The sequence below is a fragment of the Ursus maritimus genome, unplaced genomic scaffold, assembly GCF_017311325.1.
Source record: "Ursus maritimus isolate PB19 unplaced genomic scaffold, ASM1731132v1 scaffold_9, whole genome shotgun sequence".
Taxonomy (NCBI): Eukaryota; Metazoa; Chordata; class Mammalia; order Carnivora; family Ursidae; genus Ursus; species Ursus maritimus.
Genome location: NW_024427107.1, coordinates 51027563 through 51032408, shown reverse-complemented (window position 1 = coordinate 51032408; position 4846 = coordinate 51027563). Strand labels below are relative to the sequence as shown.

Below are 4846 nucleotides of genomic sequence, written 5' to 3'. Positions count from 1 at the left end.
TTTATGGCTCTTTGAGGGATGTCAGGAAGGAATGTAAATTCTTCAATGGGGAATGCAACTCTTGAGGAGAAATTTGTTTACTGTTTCCCCAACAGTCATCCAAAAACAAGAGGAAAAAGGAGTGAAGATTTACTCTTCGGACACTAAATAACTTCACTATTTTTTCCCTTGCCAGAATCAAGAGAAGAGCTGTTGAAATTCCTGGTCAATCATTAGTCTCAATTTCAGGCCTTCAGCTGGGCATTTCTGTTAAGAAGACAGCATTCCAAGTAGGGCTGCTGCCGATCCTTTGCCATGACTTCCAGTTTGAGATGGAGGGAAGTTCTTCATGTGCTCTCTGGTAGCATAAGTGCAGAAGCCTCTGTTTCAAAAGCTTTTTTGTATGTCTGATTTGACTGCAAAATGGGAGCAATCTCCAGACACTCTGGGCATGATGCAAACTGATCTTGAGGGACTGCAGCAGCTATCACAGTCTTTTCCACAGATAAGTTGACAGGAGGTATTATTTTTTATTCATTTTGCAAAGAGAGAGTACCGTACTGTTGATAGCACTAAGTCATGTTTCCTGAAGTGTGGTATACTTTCCACTGAGGACATGAAATATGTAGTGGGTGGTTTGTGGACAGATACACTTTTTAATATTCTGTGTTCATTGTAATATACATTAGGAAAAAGCACATGTGATTTGTTTTCCAGATACTCTTATTTAAGGTAAATCTAAGATACAAAGAAAGCCTAAAATTTGAGTTAAGGAAACCAGTAGGTAAACAGTAGTACAAGGGACAAGTGGTGCAGTTTTGATGCTTACACTGCGGGTGGATGTGATACAAGTTTCGGAAACATTTTGCAAAATATACAGGCTGTTTTGTGCCTCTGGAATTAAACATGACCCATCTGTGTATATCACAAGAAAAAGAAAATTTAACTATAGAAAATGAAATGGTATGACAATCTTTTCTGATTTTTCAGTCATTTATCCTGGTCTTCTAGCCTTTCTTTATTTGCCACAATTCTCCCTTTTAAAGGTTTGTACTAACTATAAGAGGATGATAAAGAAGAAAGAACCAAGTACAAGTTCAATGAAAAAAAATAAGCTTTTCAGATTTAATGGGTACTTCATTTAAAGTTAACATTAAAAGGACCAGTCTTTCCCTGTCAACTTATAAACTAAGAACCTGGTTAAGCCATTATATTTTCATAAGTTTTTATACCACTGGAATTTATCTTCTAATATAATTGTCAAATTCTTAATCTGATTAGAGCCTAATGTAAGCAAAATTAGTATTGGAGAAAAAATAGATAAAATAAGATTTTCTTTGCTAATGTGCAAGTCGTGCCAAGCTGTATATTTCTTATAAGATTAATAGTAGAGTGTTGAGTTCTTTTTCATTTTATCAGAGGCAAACACTTGCCACTTTATCTCCTCATCCTAGGAAACAGAATGGGTGATATATGCCACAAGTGTAGTCATAAAAGAAGCTCTTGAAAATAAGGTTATCTAGTTGAACTGGCTGGAAATGAGTCTGATAACAAGTCATAATGATGAAGCTATAAATGGTATCTACATTTCTCCCATGGTTCCTATGGAATAAAATTCATATCACACTACCAAGTATGACTGGTTTACATGTTAGTCTGCCCTACTAGATGTCTCTATGGAATAGTATATTCTTACTAAATTGTTTCCAACTGCTTTCATTCAAAAAATAAATATTTATTGAACACCTTTCATGTGTCAGGCACTCACTGTTTCGAGTGCTGAGGATGCAGCCATGAGGAAGAAAACATTCGTCGCTGCCCTCGAGGAAACCAGAGCTGGTTTTGTGAACTATTATTGTGAATGTGGTCACTGTCCCAGATTTTGAAGAGGTTCAGAAGTGATTTTGAACAACTGAGAGGATGAAATGGTAGGGAATGGAGTTAGGTCAATGTAGTCGTAAATGCAACAAAATAGGTTTAAAAGTAGGATCATTTTTCAGCACAAGGAAGAGAGCTTAAATTTAGAAATAAGAACTAACATTTAGAGTACTTGATATGCTCTAGATATTGTGTTCAGTACCTTATATCCATTATTATATTTAATCTTCACATCCCCCTTATAAAAGTGATATTGTATTATTATCCTCATTTTAGGGGTAAGGAAACTGATCTTAGAATAATTAAATATCTTACCCAATGTAATTCAATTTTGTTTAATAGCATAAACAAGAAATAAGCAAAAACAAAGAGAAAGCAATTTGCCTCCCACCTTAACCACTACTGAACAGTTCATCCAACCTCCAATGAGCAGAGGTTGTCACAACTCTTTAATCACAAAAAGAATCACAGAAAGTCCTGAATCTTCTAGTCACTGCTCAGTGGAGGTCATTTATCAGCTTTGGCTACAGCGATTAGTCACCATCCATGTGCCATTGGGTACATGATTCATCACATGATGATTCTAGCCATTCCTTTCTAATCATGTTCTTTCTGAGTTTCTGAGAAGATATAAAATACATGTTCTTTCTGAAGTTGTAAAAGTTGAGACAGAGAGACCTTTGCATTTTTCTCTCATGTAGAAATAAAGACTTCTATAGGGAAAAAGAGAAGAAAGGAGACAGTTAATAAATGCAAAGTGGTTTATATGCTTTTTCCCATAATAAAATCTCATCTCACTGGGTCTCCACTGGAAATCTTTCTCCATTCTGGTATGAGGGGAATGTTGGCATCTGTATTTCTACTTGTTACAGTCTCCAGCTGTTTGTTTTCTTTTATGACTTGGGTACTTGTAGAAGTTATCTCTGTTGTAGAATTAACAAGTAACCTTACACTGGAAGGTATGTCTATAATGTTTCTTGAATGGTTCTTCAACCAGGTCCCTGGGTGACTGGGATGATTGGGTACTATTCCACTGTGATTTCTGGGATTTGCTTTGAAATATGTGGATCCTGATCTCTTGTGTGACTCTCCAGAAAGTGAGGTCTTAGAACCTAGGCAAGAGAGCCTACAAGGGAGGAGGATGCTTCTATGTCTTCAGATCTCATCATCAGGAATTAAAGTGAATGAGTCAGTCAACTGGATCCCAAATATTTATCAGTTGCTTCCTATATACCTGAAAAAGGGGATAGAATGATCAATAAGGCAGATACAATCCCAGCTCTGGGGAGGCTCTAATCTAGTGTGAAAGACCAAAATGAAATAAATTATTTGTGTTCACATTAATAGTCTAACTCAGATGTTAGCTCCATATATGGAGCAAGGACCAATGATTCTTCTCATTCATGCTAAAGAAGTCACTTGCCCAAAAGCATGTGTTTTGTTGAAAAAGATTTTATCTCACAAGAAACACCATTTCACTGCAGACTTCTGTACTCGCTATATCTTCCTGAGTTTCTCCCAGCCACACAGCCACAAGTTTCCTTTCTCTTTTGACTCTTCTCCAGACCTCTCTCACTCATCTTCTATTTCCAGATCTTCCCTTGAGTCCCTTCTCTGCTTTCTTATGTAGAACAAATTAATTCTGTCTGAGCCCTTTCCAAATTGTAGATAGCTACAATTAAAAACTGCCTTAGGTAGCAAGATACCCACCAATTACCAGAAATTTCTCTCATCAGAAGGCAGGGGACTATTTACATAATAATTTTTACATTCTTCACCTATGTATATTTCTCTACCCACTGCAGTGTCTCTACCTCTTTGTAGTCTTTCCAGTTCGTTTGAGAGTTACCAACTGATATTTCCCATGTACTCATACGAAGTGCCGTCAGTCACCAGGTGATATCCTCCATCTTCTTGTTTTTCTGTTTTAGTGCCCTGTGGTATTTCCATCTGTTGTGAATACCTTTGATGCCTACATAGTTGAGTGAAGGGGTCTTGGCTCGGCCTCCAGGGATTGCAGCCAAGTGCTTCCTTTTAGACATAGCTGCCACTGCCATAGCCCTGCAGATATTCTTGAACCCTGAAATTGCCAGAGCAGAGCCATCAAATATGGTGCCCTTAGAATATAGAGTGTTTCAAGAGTGTATCTACAGAATATGTGCTGAATGACATTGTCTTCAGTATACAAGGGAGGAGAATGATTTCTCGTCCCTTTTGCCATCATAGGGGGTCTATATGAATACTAGAGGAGTACTTGATGGTGTTTTTGAGGAATAAGCTCTATTTTATATTATTTAATGTTATTTTAGAGCAATATATATAACAGGTGATATGGCACAGGACTAACCTTAGAGAATTCATCCTGAGTATAACCTGAACAATCAGGTTGGATGTTTGTTAGTGGATGGGAATACCATACTGGTGCATCTTTGTTTTACATTAGCTCTGTTTTAGAAGATCATGAATCCATGAAGGCCATGGTTAAGAGGAGGAAAAGACCCATCTTAGTTATAGATGCCATGTTGTTCCTATCCCCTAAATTTAAGAAATGCTTTCTCCCCATTTCTTAATACTGAGGTATTGCTGGAGGCATTATAGCTCAGTGGGATATGAATGTGGGCCCCAGATTTAGGTGGATTGAGGATCAAATTCCTGCTCTGCTACGTAAGAGATCATAGATCTTGGGTAATTCACCTCTATGTGCCACAATTTTTCTCATCTGCAAAATAGAAATAATAATATATAATTATGGGGGTGCTGTTAATGTTAAATGAGGAAATTAATTTGTTACGGGTTAGAAAATGTTATGCGTTATTATTGTACCATGTGCTTATATCTAACTCATTCTTTAGAATACATTTTGTTTCACCCTGATTCTAGGCATACTCACCCGCCAAAATGCAACAGATGTGGCCAGTTATATAGTGGTCAGATACTAAGTAATTGAATTAGCTAATTCACTCATTCATTTGTTCTCTCATTCCTTCAA

At 37.0% G+C, this 4846-nt stretch overlaps 1 long non-coding RNA gene across 1 annotated transcript; it reads right to left on the bottom strand.

Moving 5' to 3' along the window:
• Positions 1-2236: 2236 nt before the first annotated feature.
• On the bottom strand, positions 2237-4846 carry LOC103661545. The gene is made up of 3 exons (XR_568164.1): positions 4748-4846; positions 3672-3937; positions 2237-2570 (listed from the first exon to the last, which is right to left on the bottom strand). It is a non-coding gene; the product is annotated as an uncharacterized LOC103661545 (long non-coding RNA).